At 36.1% G+C, this 22,715-nt stretch overlaps 1 protein-coding gene across 6 annotated transcripts in view; it reads left to right on the forward strand.

Annotated features, from left to right (window-relative positions):
• Nucleotides 1–22,715, forward strand: part of LOC106082756 (matrix metalloproteinase-14) — a 202,704-nt gene that overhangs the window by 53,026 nt on the left and 126,963 nt on the right. For 5 of the 6 annotated variants that reach the window (XM_059369313.1, XM_059369315.1, XM_059369318.1 and 2 more), the window contains exon 1: nucleotides 6,497–6,738. The exons of the other annotated variant lie outside the window; for it this stretch is intronic. The gene's annotated coding sequence lies outside the window, so the exon portion shown is untranslated. Of the gene's footprint in view, nucleotides 1–6,496; nucleotides 6,739–22,715 lie in introns of those variants that run through there. 6 annotated transcript variants of the gene reach the window in all.

A 22,715-nucleotide genomic window follows, 5' to 3' on the forward strand; every position in this document is an offset into this window, starting at 1 on the left:
AGGGTCTTAGGTCCATAAAAGGCACATTTATTACACGATTTTTCGTGTAATATAGACCGATATCTCGATTTAAGGTCTTGGGCGCATAAAAGGCGCATTTATTGTCCGATTTTGCCAAAATATGGGACAGTGAGTTGTATTAGGCCCTTCCACATCCTTCTTCAATTTGGGTCCGATCGGTCTAGATTTGGATATAGCTGCCATATAGACCGATCCCTAGATTTAAGTTTTTGGGCCATAAAAGGCGCCTTTTTATCCGATTTCGCCGAAATTTGGGACAGTGAGTTGTGTTAGGTTTTTTGAATTCTTTTTGCAATTTGGCTCAGATCGGTTGAGATTTGGATATAGCTGCCATATAGACCGATCTCTCGATTTAAGTTTTTGGGCCATAAAAGTCGCATTTATTGTTCGATTTTGCCAAAATATGAGACAGTGAGTTGTGTTAGGCCCTTCCACATCCTTCTTCAATTTGGCTTCGATCGGTTCAGATTTGGATATATCTGCCATATAGACCGATCCCTCGATTTAAGTTCTTGGGCCATAAAAGTCGCATTTATTGTCCGATTTCGCCGAAATTTGGGACAGTGAATTGTGTTGGGCTCTTAGAATTCTTTCTGCAAGTTGGCTCAGATCGGTCTAGACTTAGACCAAAAAGACCAATATTTTGTTCTACAAAATTGAACATTGACTTGTATTTATTAGACCACTGAATGTCCGTGCCGAATTTATTCCATATCGCATCTTATTTTGATAAAGCAGCTATGGGAGCATAAATTATTCAGTTTTCACCCAATTAGGTGGTTTATATATATAGATGATGGGTATCCCCACTTTGGCCAGGTCAAACTTAACGCATTTTTACTTGTTTATTTTATTTTATTTTATTTTATTTTATTTTATTCTATTTTATTTTATTTTATTTTATTTTATTTTATTTTATTTCATTCCATTTTATTTCATTTCATTTCATTTCGATTCATATCATTTCATTTCATTTTATTTTATTTAATTTCATTTCACTTTATTTTGTTTTATTTTATTTTATTTTGTTTTATTTTATTTTATTTTATTTTATTTTATTTTATTTTATTTTATTTTATTTTATTTTATTTTATTTTATTTTATTTTATTTTATTTTATTTTATTTTATTTTATTTTATTTTATTTCATTTCATTTTATTTTATTTTTTTTTTTATTTTATTTTATTTTATTTTGTTTTATTTTATTTTATTTTATTTTATTTTATTTTTTTTATTTTATTTTATTTTATTTTATTTTATTTTATTTTATTTTATTTTATTTTATTTTTTTTTTATTTTATTTTATTTTATTTTATTTTATTTTATTTTATTTTATTTCATTTCATTTTATTTCATTTTATTTTATTTCATTTTATTTTATCTTATTTCATTTTATTTTATCTTATTTTTTTATTTTATTTTTTTTTTTAATTTTTTTATTTAATTTTATATTATTTCATTTCATTTTATTTTATTTTATTTTATATTTACCCTTTTTTAAAAAATTCCTCGTTCCCCCATATAAAATATTTTCAATTGTGATCCTCAGTACAGATGCAACATTTGACGTAAGAATTCAAAACATTTTTCTTCAAATAATTACAAGATCTTAAATGACTCACAGTCAATTAGGAAGTGTTCAGTTTCATGTTTAACAGCAGACATCGAACGATTGGAAGGTGAACTTCCAGTTTGATCACCAGAACAAATAATGAATTTTACCTCTAATCCCAATATTTACATCACATAACATACAAAAAACTCATTTCCCCATGTTGACTCTGTGAACAATCACTCATCATTATTAGCAGATTGCAGACAGTTTTTTTCTTGGGAATAAAATATGCAACAAAATCTTATAAGAAGGCATTTATAAGGAATAAAAAATTTCTTCATATATAAAACAATGACAAAGAAGTTCAAAAGATCCAATTCCATACGAGTATGAGCGATGATGAGGGTGGCGGTTTGTTGGGGGTCAACCAACATGGAAATGAATCAAATAGTCGGGCGCTACACTGTCGTCCCATCGAACCAGCCATTAAGTGAATGGCTGCTCGTGCCCTGCCTGGTCTTTTATGAAAGCATTGGGCATTCTGGATGGTGGCGCACAACACTACGATCACTTTCAAAACTTTCTGTCACTGGCTGCATTAGTCTGCTGGTGTTCTGAACTTGGCACCCCATACACAACACACACTACCAACCGAATGGTGTTTAAGTGTCGTGCGACTGCTTGTCTGTCTGGGGGCTGCTGCTTTTCTTTCTTAATGCCGGCATTAATGCTGTGCTGTAGTGTTAACAATTGTCATTGTTGTTGTTGCTGTCGTTGTTATATGACGAAGTTTTCAAATTCTCAGAATTGGTGTCTTATTCATCGATCGATCACTTGTTGTTAATGTTGTTGGCTTTTTTTTTTTTTGCTGTTGACTTGCTGCTGTTATTGCCACAAAATACTCGTATTGTCTGTTTTATTGAAATGAGATATCTTTAGTAAATACTATACACAATCATTGTATGTTTTTTTATTTTATTGTTAATTTATTTCTCTCTTTGTATTTGCAAGAGATTGCAAAATACTCGTTTACTGATGGGAATGGGTGTTTTGGTCCATATGATTAAATGATTATTTGCAACGGTGCTCTTTGGCAAATGTTGAAAAAGTTAAGTTATACTCGTAATCTCTTCTTTTACTAGGAGAGTTAGAAATAAGGAAGCATAAAAAGAAAAGAGTTACCAGATGCTGGTAGCTAACAAGTGTAGTTTAAGGTGATTAGAGGGGATTTTCATGTATCATCAAAAAATCGCTCATCTAACATATAAATTTTGGAAAATAATGTAAAGGATGAGTTTTAAGCTATTATCTTATTGGCAACTCTGGTTAAAACAGCTCACACACGTTTCATAATTTAAACATTGAGTCGTTTGATTATCTAAATCCGTGCTGTTAAGAAAGTTCAAAGCGAGCTTCTGTGTGTTCAGCGACGAAGCCCATAGACCGATTTGGACAGTACGTGGCACTGCTTTTGGAAGTCATAACAAAACACTAGAGGCAAAATTTCAACCAAATCGGACAAAAAATGCGGCTTGTAAAGGCTCCGGAAGTCAAATCGGGCTATCCATTCATATGGGAGCTATACCAGGTTATTGACCGAATTGGACCGTACTTGACACAGTTCTTGGAAGTCATAAAAGTAGCCGCATGCAAAATTTCAGCCTAATCGGACAAAAGTTGCGGCTTTCAGTGGATCAAGAAGTCAAATCGGGAGATGGGTTTATATGGGAGCTATATAAGGTTCTTGATCGATTTGAACTGTATTTGACACATTTGTTTGAAGTCATAACAGAACACTATGTGCAAAATTTCAGCCAAATCGGACAAAAATTTCAGCTTCCAGGCGCTCAAGAAGTCAAATCGGGAGATCAGTTCTTGCTATATCAGGTTATAGACCGATTTGGACCGTACTTGGTACAGTTGTTGGAAGTCATAACAAAACACTATTTGAAAAGTTTCAGCCAAATCGAACAAAATTTGCGCCTTGTAAGGGGCAAGATGTCAAACCGGGAGATCGCTTTATATGGGAGCTATATCAGGTACTTGGCCGATTTGAACTGTACTTAGCACAGTTGTTGGAAGTCGTAACACAACACCGCATGCAAAATTTCAGCAATCAGACAAAATTTCAAAATCAGACTATAATTGCACCTTTCAGTGGCTCAAGAAGTCAAATCGGGTGATGGGTTTATATGGGAGCCGATTTCGACCGTACTTGGCACACTTTTTGCAAGTCATAACGGAACACTACGTGCAAAATTTCAGCCAAAATCGGACAAAAATTGCGGCTCAAGAAATCAAATCTGAAGATCGGATTATATGGGAGCTATATCTAAATCTGAATCGATATGGCCAATCCCCAATGACCTACATCAACATTAAGTATCTGTGTAAAATTTCAAGAGGCTAGCTTTACGCGTTCGAGGTCTATCGTGATTTCGACAGACGAACGGACATGGCTAGATCGATTCAGAGCGTCGAGTCGATCCAGAATATATGCACTATATGGGGTCATTATTTCGAGGTTTAAAAGCGGAATGACTATGTAAGTATACCCCCATCCTATGGTGGTGGGTATAAAAAGGTTATGGAAAGAATACATTCAGTGGTGTTCAATTTTTTCCGCAAAAATCCCCTTGATAATTAAGCAGCAGTCATTTTAGGCTAACAACAGACTTTTCGGCAGTAAGCCTGCTACTCTAAAATTGCACTACTACTGCTTTAATAGCAGAACTACTGCTGTAAAAGCAGAACTACTGCTACAATAGCAGCAACATTAACTACTAATATTCAGCAGGCAGTGTTTGCTATTTTCAGCAAACTTTTTTTTTTTTGAGTGTGGTAAAATCTTTTGAATTTTGTCTTCAGAGAAAATTTTATAGAATTTTTTTAGAAAAATTTTTGTTTTTAGAAGATGTTCATTTAATGTTCTCTTCTGAAAAATTCATAAAAATTTCGTCTTAAAAAAGAGAAATATCTTCTCAGACAGCCAGGCAGCCTTTAATTCTCTGGAGAACATGTTTCTGAACACAAAAACCGCCCTCGACTATCGCAGATCTCTCAAAGAGATGGCTAAACAGTTCGAAATTCACTAGTTCTGGGTGCCGCGCCACAGAGATATCCCAGGGAATTATAAAGCGGTTGAGATTGGGAGACTAGAAACTATCCTACACATTCCAGGTATACTGGAATCTGTGGGTTTGCCTCTAGCGACATGTAAGCTTAGTTTTCAGGACCAGGACCGAAAGACAACGAATGATAGATGGTCAAAAAGAGAGGCCTGTGAGCATTCCAAATCTATATGGCCTTATCTAAACTTGAAGAGGTCTACCGCTTTGCTGTCATTGTCTAGAACAGACGTCTCAGTCATTGTTTCTGTCATGACAGGTCACTGTCTAATGGGAGAACATGCTGACAGAATGAAGATTGCCATCAACGACTTTTGTAGAAGCTGTGAGGACATTGAAGAAGAAAATACTATAGAACACCTACTGTATGTGTGTCCCGCACTAGCAGTCAGAAAAAGTTAGACTTTATGTTCTCATTTCTTTGGAACCTGTCTGGTTTAGCGGATGTGAACATTCGGAAGTTGTTGGGCTTTTTAAAGCGATTTGGATGGTTCAACGTTAGAAACTAGAAGGCATCTTCCTTTTTCTGTTCCTGTGGTATCACAATGGACGACAACGTCTAAGGTAGTCTGATGGCAGACTGCCACTTAAACCTAACCTATCCTAAGCCAGCAATCGGCTTGTTGAGCGCTCTACAAATTTAAAAGTAGCCTGGAAATATGAAATTTTAAGTTAGGAATTCCGTGCTACTTACAAAATCTTTAATTCCTTAATGCTTAATTTAGACAAACTTTCATTAAAATTTTGTCTTTAGAAAAAATTTCATTCAAATATTGTCTTTAGAGAAATTTTAATAAAATTTTGTCTTTTGTAGTTTAACAAATTGCCTTCTATATTCTACCACACTAATGTTAGAGTGTGTGTGTGTGATTCTCACGATTGCATTTCTTAATATCATGATTAGTTAATTAAGGAAATGACTATTTATTGTTTTAAATCCCTTTAAGAAGTTTTATCATAAACCATGTGCTATTAATTACCTTTGATATGTGTTATTTTATTACAATTACTCATCTCAGGAAATCATTGTTTGTATATGAGAATAGTATTTCATAGTTTCCATCTGGCAACTCCCTCCCTCTCTCTTTCTTTCTCTGCATAAACAACAACTAAATTTCAAAACAATAACATACTGTCATAGTATGCAAAAGCAAACGATCTCTTTTTTGGTGAGTGGGAATGAGTGCTTTCTTTACAAACAAACAATGAGCATGCAAGCATTAATGCTCCATTTGTGTGTTCTCTTGCTTGCTTTTGTTATCAGAAAGCTTTTGGCGAGAGACGTTAAAAGAGTTTTGTTTTGTTTTGGCAAAATCTTAAGCTTTGGCATAGGGCAAAGCTTTTGTATGCTCAGAGTGGAGCTCTGAGTGTGCAAAGAATTGATTGGCTTGCTGTGGGGGATATTTCAATGAATGTGAATGGGGTGGATTGATTGTTGTCATCGTGTTGAATTCCGGCATCCAACAACGATCAGTTGAATATTTTTCGCCTTAGCAGAAGGTTGTTGATCGCTCCTATCCAAGAAGAAGCAGCACAACAACACAACCTTCATAAGAAAGCTATACAATTTCATTAATAACGCGGGTTTTGATATAAAATTTTAAACGCACACACACACACATACAAATAAACCTATTCACTTTAAATAAATTTGCAAAATCAAAACATATTTAAAATTCGAACGAACTCTTTAGTGTAGTGAATAATCTACAATTATAAAAAAAAATAAATTAAAGCAACGATTAGAATATTAAACAACAAAAAATTATATGGAAATATAAAAAAAAAATTTAATTATATATAAGAAAAAAAGTGCAAAGTGTTTTAGATTGTTAATTGAAAAAAAAAACAACAAGCAAATGAAGATCAAAAACTAAAACAGTTGCAGCATTTTTAACTAAATATAATTTGAGTTAAAAATTGGTTTTTAATTAAAACCAACCAACCGAACGGGTATTGGAATGAAAAATCCGTTACAGATTGCCACCAAGATCAACTATCATCAATAACTGCCCTCATAGAAGGAATATTGAAGTAAGCTAATTAACACAAAAAAAAAAAAAAAAAATACAAAAAATTTTGAGGGAAAATCATTTGGAAACAACAACAAGAACAAATACAAAATTATCTTCAATTAAACCACCAATGTCCGTCTGTCCATTTGTCTTTGACCCTCAGTCGTTGAGCCCGCAAGAAAATAAAAACAACAAGAAGTAAACTAAATATAAATGAATTTAACGACAACAAAAACCGCAACAACAACAACAACAAAAATATCTTTAACGACAACAGAATCAGTACAACAACACAAAAGTGCATAAATATCATATGCCAGAGCTAAAGTGAACAAATCATCATCATGTTCATCAAAACCATTCAGATCTCACCATACTGTCGCCCACCCCTTTACCCACCCCCTTATCCCTATGCTTTAGTTCATTTTATCAAAGAACGTCATCTTCAGTTAGAGTCATAAATAATTAAGCACACAAAGACCGATCGTTCATTAAGTCCTTGCTGTTGTTGTTTTTTTTTTGTTTTGTTTTTGGTTTCTTTCTTCCGACAAGTGCAGTGGAAAAACGTCACATTTTTTTTAAGAACAAATGGTGCATTTATTTCGTGTACTTTTTTTTTTGAAAGGGAAATAAATCAGATGAAAATTTTTTTAGTTCATTCAACTATGAAATGTTAACTTTTCTCCTATATTCCTAGTGCTTTGTGGGTTGGCGTGGGTTCAAAACTAATGCTTTGTCCACAGTGAATGCAACTGCCAAGTTTATGGACAGACTTAAAAAGCGTTGCTTAAATGGGCGAGGCGGCATGAAATAACAACAAAAACAAACTCAGGGCTAAGAAATAAGTTTTCAAAAAATTCAAATATGACAAATGATGAGAATTTGACAACAGAGCTGGAAATCGTATAAATAAAAGTCAATTTGTGTTTGTTTGTCGGTTTGTTTGTTTGTGTGTTCCTTATAGACTCAAAAACAGCCGAATCGATTTTCATGAAATTTTCATTGATGGTGCATAATGACCCTTGGTGAAAACAGGTTACTACATTTTTTGATGTGTGAAGGGGGGGCGGACGCTCCCTCCTTACCCTAATTTCCAGAAACGCCAGATCCCGGTGATGGGTGGTGTGATTTAAGCGAAATTTTGTGTGCTCTCTTATAGTATCTGCCCCACCCTTAAACCTACCAAATATACATTTAGACCAATCATAACCATGAGAAAACGTATCCGATATCCAAGTGTTAGGGGGACCACCCCAATCCCCAAAACTCTCCTAAATCGGACATATTTACCAACCATGGCAATATGGGACCCAAATGAAAGGTATTGGCAAGTAGAATACGAATCTGATATCTATATGGGGGACCAAGATTCTGGGGGTCTACACCTTCCCAAAAAAACCTCCCAAAAGGACTTATTTACTGAACATGGCAAGATGGGGCTCAAATAAAAGGTACTTTAGAGTAGAATACGAATCTGATACCCAAATGTGGGACCAAGTGTTTGGTGGGCCGCCCCTCCCCAAAAAAAAACCCCAAAGAGGACAAATTTACAACGATAGCTATATGGGTCTCAAATAAAAGGTCTTTGGGAGTAAAGCACGAATCTGTTGTCAAGATTCGGGAAAAATGTATATGGGTGTATATGAGTTATCAGAAGAAACCAATATTGCCTTAAAACTTTTTAAAGTAATTTTACGCCGAACTTCTTGTTATTTGGTATAAAAGAGTGTGACAAATTCGATGTTTGTCCGTCTGTCCGACGATAAATATCCATGAGAGATATATCTAAAACTGAACCGATTTTGATGAAATCTTGCAGACATGTTAAGATCAGTAACAGAACAATTCGTGCAAAATCGTGCAGATCGGTTGAAAATTGCGTTTACTACAGCCATTAAAGTGCAAATCGGGCGATACTTATACATGAAAGCTATATCCGAATCCGAACCGATTTTTATGAAATCTCGCATATTTGATAGGATCAATAACAAAACAATCCATGCCAAATTTTGTGCAGATCGATTGAAAATTGTAGTTACTACGGCCATTTAAGTACAAATCGGGCGATACATATACATGGGAGCTATATCTAAATCTGAACCGATTTTGATGAAATCTCGCATATTTGTTAAGATCAGTAACAAAATAATCCACGCCAAATTTTGTGCAGATCGATTGAAAATTGTAGCTACTGCGGTCATTAAAGTGCAAATCGGGCGATACATATATATGGGAGCTATATCCAAATCTGAACCGATTTTTACCAAAATCAATAGCCTTTAACCTTAAACCAAAAAAGTGACATTTGCAAAATTTCGTGACGATTGGACAAGAAATACGACCTATACCTTGATTACAAGAATACACGGACTCACAGACGGACAGACGGACATGGCTAAATCGAATCAGAAGTCGTTGTGCAATATTTCAGTTAAATCGAACTAACGGGAGATTGGTTTATCTGGGAGCCATATCAGGTTTTGAACCGATCCAAGCCATGCTTGGCGCAAATATTAGAGGCCATAGAGAAAGTGGTTGTGCAAAATTTCAGCCAAATTTGATAAGAACTACGCCATCTAGCGTCTTATGAAGTATAATAGTGTAATTGGTTTATATGGGGTCTATATCTAAATAAGGACCGATATGCCCCATTTATAATCCAAACCGACCTACACTAATAGGAAGTATTTGTGCAAAATTTCAAGCGCCTAGCTTTACTTCTTCGAAAGTTAGCATGCTTTCTACTTTTCACAGCAGGTTCGATTTTATGTCAAAGACATTAAAATCCACAAATATTCGCCACATCGTCATAAAATACTAAGATTTTTTGTTTGTTGTAAAATCTTAGTGGTTTAGGAAATAAAAAGATTAGTTTTTCATATATTTTCAAAAAAAAAAAATTAAAAGAAATTTTTTTTTTTAAAAATTTGGAAAAATATTTATTTTCAAAATACAATATATCTCATCAAACGGCCATGGGGTTTATAAAGGCAAAATTGTAGTACATATTACGGCCAAACGCCTCAATAGATTTTTATTTACAGGATATATATGAAAATTAATTTTCGGAAAAGAAAAGTCACAAAAATGAGGAATTAATTTTCAATCAAAGAATAAGAAGCAGAAACAGCAAAATGTTGTTGCTTTTTTGCTAAGATTCCGTTATTTGTATGTGTGCAATGCCACATTGTGAGAGCATGAGATAGGTGAGAGTAAGAGACACAACTGGCAGATGTTCGACAGAAAGAGCATCTCTATATTGGTGAGGATGTTGTGGGTGTGTTGTGCGTGCCCCTACATGTCATGTAGCCAATTGTTTAACCTACTATGAGCCATTGGTCGAGATGTCGAACAGATATGTGTGTGGTTTTTAAAACAAGCAAAAATCATTTAAAAGCGTTCTTAGTTCGGTCGAGCCGAATCTTGGAAACACACCGCCATGGATACGGCTAAAAATGTATGCCAAATAAATTAAGTTTTAGGGCATAATTTAATTCTACATACCAAACTTCTGTCAATCCAGCAAAAATTAAAGCTTCTAGGAACCGAACAACGATGATCGAGAGATCGGTTTTCAGGGGAGCTATATCAGGTTATAGACCGATTTGGACCAAACTTGGCACAGATTGTGGTGGATTGTGGCAAAAATTGTGGTTTGTAAGGGCTCAGGAGATCGGTTTATATGGGAGCTGCACCAGGTTATATTCCGATTTGGACTGTACTTGGCTCAGTTGTTGAAAGTCGTAAAAGAACATAAAATGCAAAATGTCAGCCATTTCGGATGAAAATTGAGGCTTCCAGGGTCTCAAGAACTCAAATCGGGAGATCGGTTTATATGGGAGCTATATCAGATTCTTTACCGATTCGGACCGTACTTGGCACAGGTATTTAAACTCATTACAGCACACTATGTGCAAAATTTCAACCATATCGGAAAAAAATTGCACCTTCCAGGGGCTCAGGAATTCAAATCGGGAGATCGGTTTATATGGGAGCTATATCAGGTTATAAACCGATTTGGACCGCACTTGGCACAGTTATTAAAAGTCATTACAGAACGCTTTGTGCAAATTTCAGCCAAATCGGACAAAAATTGCGGCTTGAAAGGGCTCAAAAAGTCAAATCGGGAGAACGGTTTATATGGGAGCTATATCAGGTTATAAGCCTATTTGGGCCGAACTTGACACAGTTGTTGGAAGTCGTAACTGAATACCGCGTTTAAAATTTCAGCCAAATCGGACGAAAATTGAGGCTTGTAAGGTCTTAAGAATTCAAATCGGGAGATCGGTTTATATGAGAGCTATATCAGGTTATGAACCGATTCGGACCGTAATTAGCACAGTTGTTGGAAATCATAACAGAACATCGCGTACAAAATTTCAGCCCAAAAATTGCGGCTTGTAAGGGCTCAGGAAGCTCAGGAAGGAGCTATACCAGATTATAGAGGCTTCCAGGGTCTCAAGAAGTCATATATGGGAGCTATATAAGATTCTTGACCGATTTGGACCGAATTAGTTGTTGGAAGTCATAACAGAACATCGCGTACAAAATTTCACCCAAATCGGAAAAAAATTAAGAAGTCGAATCGGGAGATCGGTTTATAGGAGAGCTATATCAGGTTATAGACCGATTCGGACCGTAATAAGCACTGATGTTGGAAGTCATAACAGAATAACGCGTTTAAAATTTCAGCCAAATCGGACACAAATTGCGGATTGTAAGGATCAAGAATTCAAATCGGGAGATCGGTTTATATGAGAGCTATATAAGGTTATGAACCGATTCGGACCGTAATTAGCACAGTTGTTGAAAGTCATAGTGGAGCATCACATGCAAAATTTAAGCTAAATCAGATAAAAATTGCGGCTTCCAGCGGCTCAAGAAGTCTAAATGTTAGATCGGTTTATATGGGAGCTATATCAAAATCTGAACCGTTATGACCCATTTGTAATCCCCAATGACCTACATTGATATAAGGTATTTGTGCAAAATTTCAAGCGGGTAGCTTTACGCCTTCGACCGTTATCGTGATTTCGACAGACCGGCGGAAGGATGGTCTGTCCGTCCATCCATGGCTAGACCGACTCAGAACGTCAAGACGAGCAAGAATATATATACTCTATGGGGTCTTAGATGAATATTTCGAGGTGTTACAAACGGAATGAGTAGATTTATATACCCCCATGCTATGGTGGTGGGTATATTAATTATTGAATCAATCAATTTTTAATTGAAAGTTTTAAAAATTTCAATCACGATCGTAATTGAAAAAAGTTCAGATTCAATTAAAAAAATGATTGAATCAATTAATTTTTTAATTGAATTTAAATGACACAAATTTCAATCGCAATTGTAATTGAAAAAAGTTCAGATTCAATTAAAAAAATGATTGAATCAATTAATTTTTAATTGACAATTGTTTACATTTCAATCACGATTGTGATTGAAAAATAATCCGGATTCAATTAAAAAATGATTGATTCAATTAATTTTTTAATTGAAAATTGCTTACATTTCAATCAAGGTTAAATCGACTTGGAATTTCAAGACAATCAGGAACATATACACTTTGTTGGGTCTCAGATCAATACTTCGATGGGTTACTGACTATGGTGGAGGGTATAAAAGCAGTTCTTGCTTGGGATTTCTCTATGCCAAAACTGTTAAGAACCCCTGATTTATATCTTTTTCAAAATCCAAAATAATGTATCTTGCCTTTTGCAATCCTGTTTTTTTTCATTGTTTTAGTTTTTCATTTTTTCCTCTCCGTTAATTCCATTGTCTGTTCTTTGTTGTCTGTTCATTCTTAATTGCTGATGGGCTGTCGTCATCCCAAGATTCCGCTAATGTACGGTGGTGCTGTAATGGGCATCCATTTAGCTCGAGATGGAATGGCTAGATACAAAGTAGCGCATCGTGTCCATCATCATTGTTTTTGTGGGGGTTATGTGGTGACTCCTTGATCTTGCCTTCTATGGGCAACAGGCCGAAGTGTCTGCTACTAGAATTCAAGCAACTAGGAACAGGTCCAAGTTGCATCTTCGCAATGAGAAGCGTTGAAATTGAAATAAATGCGATGGTGGTGAATAAGCTAATTTCATTGATATATGAAGCTAGATGAAGCAGAATGGAATGGTTTTCAGTAATGGTTTTCGGTCTCACTAAATGCTAAATGCTGTGGAATGTTTTGTTCTTATCACAAATATTATTTCCAATGGCTATATCTTAATGGAGTAACATGTTAGGCTTTTATCTTTGCAACATCATTGAAAAAAATGTCATCAAACAATATATTATTAAAGGCAATGAAACATTGTATCATAAGAGTTGGGCTTAAATAAAATTAAAAAAAAAACAAAAAAAAAAACAGTAAGGAAAGGAAAGGTCAAAAATGCACTTGCAGTGGCTCTAGAAGTGAAAATCGGGCGATATACATATATGGCAGCTATATCTAATTCTGAACCGATTTCTATAAAATCCAACATTAATGTCGAGAGTTATAAGAAAATCCTTCCTGTCAAATTTCGAGAGAATCGGTTAACAAATGACCATTAAATTGCATTATTACTGCAAATCGAACGAACATATATATGGGAGCTATATCCAAATCTGAAACGATTTTGAGCAAACTTTGTATGCATTGTGGAAGTCGTCGAGGAAAGCGTTGTACAAAGTTTTGGCAAGATTGGTCCAAAAATGCGCCTACAGTGGCTCTAGAAGTGAAAATCGGGCGATATACATATATGGCAGCTATATCTACATCTGAACCGATTTCCATGAAATTCACCAGTAATGTCAAATGTTCTAAGAAAATCCTTCCTGCCAAATTTCAAGAGAATCGGTTAACAAATGAGCATTTTATTGCAATATTTCTCAAAATCGGTCGAACATATATATGGGAGCTATATCCAAATCTGAACCGATTTCGAGCAAACTTTATAGACATTGTGAAAGTCGTCAAGGAAAGCGCTGTACATAATTTAGGGAAAATTGGTCAATAAATGCGCTTGCAGTGGCTTTAGGAGTGAAAATCGGGCGATATATATATATGAGACTTATATCGAAATCTGAACCGATTTCTATTAAATTAACTTGTAATGTCGAGAGTCAAGAGAAACCCCTTCCTAACAAATTTCAAGAGAATCGGTTAACAAATTACCATTTTATTGCAGTATTACTGCAAATCGGACGAACATATATATGAGAGATATATCCAAATCTGAACCGATTTCTATTAAATTCACTTGTAATGTCGAGAGTCATGAGAAACCCCTTCCTAACAAATTTCAAAAGAATCGGTTAACAAATTACCATTTTATTGCAGTATTACTGCAAATCGGACACACATATATATGAGAGCTATATCCAAATCTCAACCGATTTTTTCAATTTCCAATTTCAATAGGCTTCATCTCTAGGCCGAAAAACATGCCCATACCGAATTTAAAGACGATCGGGCGAAAACTGCGACCTGTAGTTTGTACACAAATTAACATGGACAGACAGACAGACAGACGGACAGCCAGACAAACGGACATAGCCAAATCGAATCAGAAAGTGATTCTGAGTCAATTGGTATACTTATCAATGGGTCTATCTCTCTTCCTTCTGGGTATTACCAACAAATACACTAAGTTTTACTACTCTACACCACTGCTGTGGTAATTAACTAATGCTAAGTACAAAATCTTAAATCTAAGGAAAATTTTACTTAAAAGTAAGTAAATCGGGTTTAACAAATCTTTAAAGCTGGCATAAACATTATTTCAGTGAGCTCTGAGCAACGATGTCCCCTTAAGCTTGTCCGCTTTAAATGCTGCATGCCCGAGTTCAAATCCTGGACTTTACCTAAATCAGCTATGTAAACTTCTCTTCTTAGGGGTGTCGCTCTGCAGCAAGCTTTTCAAGCTTGACAAAAAGAAAGAGGACAGCACTCGTTGATGTGAGATAAGTATCCCCGCTGTTCCTTGATGGAAAGTTCATGGGCAAATTTGCATTTTTTCTTATCACGAAAATATTTTACTAAATATTTTCATACTTTTTAAAAGAATTTTAAAAAATATTTAAATATAAACTTCTTATTGAGAAAATATTTAAACTAATTCCCATTTATTGATGTGTTAACATAAACTTAAATGGTGAATATGTTAATGAACATAAAAAGCAAATGCAACTGATTAATTATCCCAAAAAGCAAAGACACAAAAAGGTTTTCGAACTTTGCTTTAAAAAAAATGATCAAATATGGCTGCACATGCGGATGGTCAAAAGCAATTCATTAAAAATTAAAACTTGACATTACCCAAAAAAAAAAAACACGAAACTATACCAAAATACCATACCAAAACAAGCAAAAATTATTTGCTATTTATTGCACGTTTATCAGTAGTTTCGGACATTTTGTATGCCACAGATAACAAAAACGATTTTCAGCAAACAAAAAAAGAAAAAAATAAAAATAAACAAAAGTCGTCTACAAATATGTGACATCATCTGTGACAATAAAAGTGTGTGTACTTTTATTTTCACCGGACACAAGATTAAAAGGTGAATGCTGATAACCACAGAGTGCGTATGTATTGGCCTGGGAGTGTCGTCGAGGAAAACAAAAAAACCTCCAAATGCTATACTTTTCAATGTGGATTTTTCATTTCACAAACAGTGACTCACTTTGGCCCTCCTCATAGATATTGTGATATAGAACACCGGGAAGTAGGGACTATAAATATTAATGTGATTCTTAGATTAAATTCATACGGTATGTTATCTAATTGAAAATTCCCTTATCATTGGCATGGCAAATTATAAGCGATTTTCGCACAAAGGGAAAACATTTATGTTTCTGCTCTATTTTCAATTAAAATTTTAAAACGAAACGAAAAATATCCCCCGTGCCTTTAATTCTCACTGAAAAATTGTTTATGCACTGATCTTAAATTCTTAATCGGACTGCACTCTTTGATATGAGGGAAGTATCCTTTGTTACTTAATGGAATCCCTAAAAACATCCCAGCAAAAAATGTTCTTACAATTGGCAGCACTAATAATTCTGTGTGCAAACTCTAAACTCTACCAGAAGCGCAATTGTTTCCTTGCGCTAAATTCAGCGCTTATTTTAGTAATGGTTTACGGGAAGAATATATATAGGATTATTCCGATGGAAAAAAACTGCAGTGCTGAAACTAGCACATTTTAGGTGCTCTAGAGTAAGCGGGTGCATCCTTATCCGCATACATAGTTTCACCCCTGGTTGGAGGCAAAGTTTTTGTGTTTTGACACAATCTCTAACGAATGGCAGAAACTGAGAGTGGTATTGATTTCCCATGGTTCGCTTTGTGCTCCTATAGGCGCCGAATGGCATACATAGTGGAAGCGCATTAAATTGGGATATTGTCATATAATTGAATCAGTGCACCAGTCATGCTGTGTGTATTGAACTTCAATTAGAAAGTCTTTTGCTTGGATATGTACAAATATTTTTGATCTTCCCGACACTTTAACTCATTAGCGACGAATGGGTACAAAAATGCCCAAAAATCGAGCTGTCTTATTAAAATTCTAGCTCATGTTTGGAAAGACGTATACCAATGCATTAGGGATGGAAGTGGTGAAGTTGACTAATCAAACTAAGAAAAAATAAAAAAAAATTTGCCTCTAAGGAACAGGGGCAACCTTCTCACATACCAATTATTAGGGGCCTACTTTTTATAGCCGAGTACGAACGGCGTGCCGCATATAAATTCATACTTGGGGAAAAATTGACTTGTCGAAGATAAGTTCGGCCGGGCCGAATCTTATATACCCTCCACCATGGATTGCATTTGTCGAGTTCTTATCGCGGTATCTCTTTTTAGGCAAACAAAGAATAAAGAATAAGAACTGGTATGCTATTGGAGCTGTATCAAGTTTTAGTCCTATTGGATCACATATACTGCACTTCGGATTTGTACATAGAAGTCCAAACTCAAAAAGGGAGGTTTCCATGAACGGGGGTCAACTTTCTGATTCTATTACAAATATTTTGGAGGATTTTCCGGGCAGTGAAATCGTTGTCGCTGGGGATTTCAACGTTCCCAACTCCTCCTGGCTTTCCCATACGACTTCTGAGGGCCAATACGTTGAGCTTTTCGCTGCGCACAATGGTTTGGCGCAACTAGTGAAAGAACCGACATATATCGCATGTGTCCAAGGGCACCAAAATAATACTCTTGACCTTTTTTTAACATCACACCCTGAAAAGTATGAAGTTAATACTCTTGCGATTCGGACTATAAATGAATTGAATGCTGCACATTGTAGAAGTCATTGTGTAATATTTCAGTCCATTCGGATAAGAATTGCGGCTTGTAGGGTCTCATGAAGCAAAATCGGAAGTTAGGTTTATACGAGAGCTGTATCAAGCTATCGATCGATTTAGATCATATTAGACACGTATGTTGAACGTCACGAGAGAAACCGTTGTACAAAATTTCTGCCAAATGGGATAAGAATTGCGCCCCCTAGAGGCTGAAAAAATCAATATCCCAGATCGGTTTATATGGCAGCGGTGCCAGGTTATTTGCTAATTTGCGCCATACTATGCGAAGTTGTTGGGAATCATAACAAAACACCTCATGCAAAATTTCAGTCAAATCGGACGAGAATTGCGCCCTCTAGAGGCTCACGAAGTCAAGACCCAAGATCGGTTTATATGGCAGCTATACCAAGTTATGTACCGATTTGCGCCATACTAAGCACAGTTATTGAAAGTCATAACAAAACACCTCATGCAAAATTACAAATTAAGAATTGCCCCTTCTAAAAGTTAAACATATACGTTTTTTGTGTGCCGAAGACCTTTAATCGGTAAATCAGCCCATTTGGGAACTATATCGATAGATATCGTCCGATATAGCCTACAACCTGACTTATCGCCTCAAATCAGTTATTGATGCAGTCCTAAAACCATCTCTACAGAGGTTTAAGTGTAACATCGCAATATTATATTGGAGCTATACCTGGTTGTGGGCTGATGCGGACTGTAATTGGCACAGAAGTTTTGTAAGTCATAACAAAAGCCATGGATCAAAATTGAAGGGTCATGCGAAAATATTGGTATGTATATATGTAATAGGGTCGGAGATAAACATTTCATCTCAATAAACCTCTATTCTGTGTTGAAGAATAAAATAAATGACTACAAATGTGGGAAGATATTAACTTTATTCAGATAAAGTTCGAAAATGGGCTGTATATGGACCTACTTTTTGGTAAACCCCACTACAACATTATCCCCAATTTGGCTCCTTAAAGACTCCCAAAGAGTAGTTTTCTTAGATTTTGATGAAATTTTGCGCAAGTATGGCATCAAGTTCTATAGTGCTGAGAATACCATAGATTGATCCGAACAAACTCTGTGCTAGTTGTTATTCGTTCATATGGGACTTTCCAAATTTTTTACTGCATTTATCATTTTTCTCTAAAGTGAAATATTCAATTGCATAAAACAATTTTGGCATTTTTGTTGATGTGGGTTTAAATAACATACCAACTCATCTTCGCCTAAGAATTTGGTTTCATTGGCATATATAGAAACTCGAATACTATAAAAAAAAAATAAAAACAAAATGATATGCAAAATAAAATCATTTTATTATTAAAATTTTTTGTGGTTAATTTTTTTCTAATTTATAAAAAACCATAGACAAATACAATATAAACCACTATGAAGTGCCAAACATCAACAACATTTGTATTTTTGTAGTTATTTTGCGTAATATGTACCCAGCAAACCAATCGTAAAGAAATCTTTACGAACTTCGGATGATTCTTCCAACTTCGGATCCGAAATCGTAATGAAATCTTTACGAAAGTTTTATGGAGTGGTTGACATGATTTCGGAACGAAACGTCGAAGTTTCGGTACGAAATCTGAAGAAAAACCTTGGGAAATTTGGAAAAGGAAATTTCTTGCCGAAACTTCGTAAAGAATTTAGAATGATTTCGGAAGAAATTCGTTAAGAATTCTGAACGATTTCTGAAGTAATTTCGTATTGATATCGGTTGTTCGTTCCGAAACTACAAATAGAATTCTGAACGATTTCGGAAGTAATTTCGTATAGAAATCGGATGTTCCTTCCGAAACTTCGTAAAGAATTCTGAACGATTTCTGAAGTAATTTCGTATAGAAATTGGATGTTCATTCTGAAATTTCGTAAAGAATTCAGAACGATTTCTGAAGTAATTTCGTATTGAAATCGGATGTTCCTTGCGAAACTTCGTAAAGAATTCAGAACTATTTCTAAAGTAATTTCGCATTGAAATCGGATGTTCCTTCCTAAACTTCGTAAAGAATTCTTAACGATTTCGGAAGTATTTTCGTATTCGGATGTTCTTTCCAAAACTTCGTAAAGAATTCTGAACGATTTCTGAAGTAATCTCGTATTGAAATCGGACGTACCTTCCAAAATTTCGTAAACAATTGTGAACGATTTCTGAAGTAATCTCGTATTGAAATCGGTCGTACCTTCTGTAACTTCGTAAAGAATTTTGAACGATTTCGGAAGTAATTTCGTATTGAAATTGGACATACCTTCCGAAACTTCGTAAAGAATTCTGAACGATTTCGGAAGTAATTTCGTATTGAAATCGAATTTTCGTTCCGAAACTTCGTAAAGAATTCTAAACGATTTCGGAAGTAATTTCCTATTGAAATCTGATGTTCCTTCCAAAACTTCGTAAAGAATTCTGAACGATTTCGGAGGTAATTTCGTATAGAAATCGGATGTTCCTTTAAAACTTCGTTAACAATTGTGAACGATTTCGGAAGTAATTTCGTATTGAAATCCGACGATATTACGAGTTACGTAAAAATTTTCAAGTCTTTTAGTTTGTTTTTGGCTCAAAATGAACTCCAAAGATCCAACAGCTACGGCGATGATATCGGACCGTAGCATGTAGTCCGCCCTTCCTATAGGTCTGGGTGTCTTGACACTGTAGTCGCGAGTAATGCTTCGAGCTCCGGCGTTACTACACAAGAAGACCGACTATCTGGAGCCCCCTCTGGCCAGTATTTTCACAGCGTGCCTAGGACTTGCATAAACTCCGATAGTCTGGTTGGAGGCACACAACACGGGGGGCATTTTGATCGCCACACCTATGGATGACCACCGCAAATGTCCTATTACGGATACAGACTGGGGAGGGATTTGAACCTGTCTACTATAAATACCTATAAGGGGTAAAGATCCGAACTCAAAAACCCATATCTAAACTGAAACTTTAGACGACATGGGAGTGAGCGCTAAAACAACGGACGACATGTTGTTGTTGTTCCACAGGTTACGACAGGACACACGGAGACACCAGAATCTTGGAATAATGACGTTGATCGTTGATCCGTAATTATAAATTACGGAATTTACGGTGAAGGAATCCTTGAGGAGCTTCAAACTATATAAGCAACCGGACCTAATGAAATATTTCACAGCGTGCCTAAGACTTGCATATACTCCGAAAGCCTGGCAGGTGGCAAGGGTGGTGTTTATACCCAAGAACGGCAAGGCAAGTTATGCGACACCAAAGGCCTACAGACCCATAAGCCTTACGTCCTTTCTACTCAAAACCATGGAACATATTGTGGACAACATGGTTAAGAGTACGACATCCAGGGAAGGTCGGTGGAGACTGCCCTGTACCAGGTTGTGCATAAAATAGAAGAATTCTTCGATGCCAAAACGTACAAATTGGCGGTATGCATTGACATCGAGGGGGCGTTTAATAATGTGCGGACTGACTCATTGTACAGTACCGGGTGGACGTGGTCCTTATAGACTGAACAAACCAGGATCAAGTGGATAAATTGTGTGTCCCATGGCATAAGTATAAGGAAGAAATTGGCACAAGGCATGCCACAGGTGGCGTTTTATCGCCACTCCTGAATGGCCTATTACGGATGGTGACTGAGGAGCGATTTGAACCCTTTTGCTACGCAGACGACGTTATAATACTTCTAAGGGGTAAGGTTGAACTGCTATGGTGAAAAAGTGCAATATAAGGACCATACAATAGGTACGGAGAACATGTTGTCTTGGCATAGGCGGAGCGATGAGGACCACACCCACTAGGGCACTGGTGAATATACTAGATATCCGACCCATTGACATACAGATTTAGTGTGAGGCAGCCACCACTTATACTTAAGGCGATGGGAGAATGTGTTGATGATGGGAGCAGCTCATACTATCGCGGTGTAATCGAGGCGACGATAGTAAACCTGGAAGGAAGGGAAGAGGTTTACGTTCGGATACCTTAGATGAACCTTGAAGTCTAGTGTGATGTACTGCTGTCATCGGCACAGTCTTGAAATGACGGAACCCTAGTATTGCCATCTGGAAGATCATGTTCCGACCCTACAAAGTGTATTTACTTCGAATCATCGTAAAATTCTTAGACGATTTAACGATGTCCGTGTGTCTGTCCGTCCGTCTGCTGTAATCACTCTATAGTCGTCAAAAATAGAGATATTGAACTGAAATTTGGCATAGAGATGTCTTTTTGATGCACGCTGGTTAAGTTCTTGAACGGCTCAAATCGGACTATATTTGAATATAGCTGCTATACAGACCGATCTGACGATAAAGGGTCTAATGCCCATAAACGCTTTATTTTTTACACGATTTCGTTGAAATTTGAAACAGTGAGCTAGTTTAAGGCTCCCGATATCTGATCTAAATATGGTTCTGATAGGACTTTATCTAAATAGGTATATCTGCCATATAGACCGATCTCCCGGTTAAGGGTCTGAAGCCCACAAAAGCTTTATTTATTACACGTGAGCTAGTTTAAGGCTCCCGATATCTGATCCAAGTATGGTTTGGATCGGACTATATCTAGATATATCTGCCATATAGACCGATCTCGAGGTTAAGGGTCGGAACAGTGAGTTATTTTGAGCCTCCCGATATTGGAGCTTAATGTGGTTGAAGCGGACTATATTTAGACATAGACCGATCTGCCGATAAAGGGTCTGAAGCCCATAAAGCCTTATTTATTACCCGATTTCTCTGAAATTTGAAACAGTGAGTTGTTTTGAGCCTCCCGATATTGGAGCTTAATATGGTTGACAGCGGACTATATTTAGACATAGCTGCCATATAGACCGATCTGCCGATAAAGGGTCTGAAGCCCATAAAAGATTTAATTTTTATCCGATTTGACATTTGAAACGGTGGGTAGTTTTAGGTCTCCCGACATCCGTCCCAAATATGGTTTGAATCGGACTATATTTGGTTATAGCTGCCATATTGGTCGATCTGCCGTGCTCATAAAAGCTTTATTTATTACTTGATTTTGTTGAAATTTTAAATACAAAGTTCAACAGTGACTTATATTTATTAGACCACTCAATGTCCGTGCCGAATTTGGTTTCGTAAGTTATCCAATTTTCACCGGATTGTGACGAAAGGGTGTTTACATATATTCAAAATTCAAAAAAACCCCGTACGAAAAGGCGATCAGAAATCATTCAGAATTCTTTTAGAACTGTCGGAACAAAAATTCCTTCAGACAAATCGTCAGAATTCCTTCCGAACTGTCGGAAGAAAAATTCAAAAAAAAACCCTACGAAAAGGCGGTCAAAAATTGTTCAGAATTCCTTCCGAACTGTTGGAAGAAAAATTCAAAAAAACCCCATACGAAAAGGCGGTCAGAAATTGTTCAGAATTCTTTAAGAACTGTAGAAACCAAAATTCCCCCAGAGTGTCCAACAAAATTCGGAACGAATTCGGTAAGATCTTGTCGGAAGAATTCAGAATTTTTCAAAATTGTCTGATATTAGACATTTGGTTTGCTGGTATCGTTCAGAATTCCTTCCCAACTGTCGGAAGGAAAATTGAAAAAAAAACACCATACGAAAAGGCGGTCAGAAATTGTTCAGAATTCTTTAAGAACTGTCGAAATAAAAATTCCTTCCGAATGTCGAACACAATTCGGAACGAATTCGGTAAGATCTTGTCTT

This window comes from Stomoxys calcitrans, chromosome 5 (assembly GCF_963082655.1).
Source record: "Stomoxys calcitrans chromosome 5, idStoCalc2.1, whole genome shotgun sequence".
Lineage (NCBI taxonomy): Eukaryota > Metazoa > Arthropoda > Insecta > Diptera > Muscidae > Stomoxys > Stomoxys calcitrans.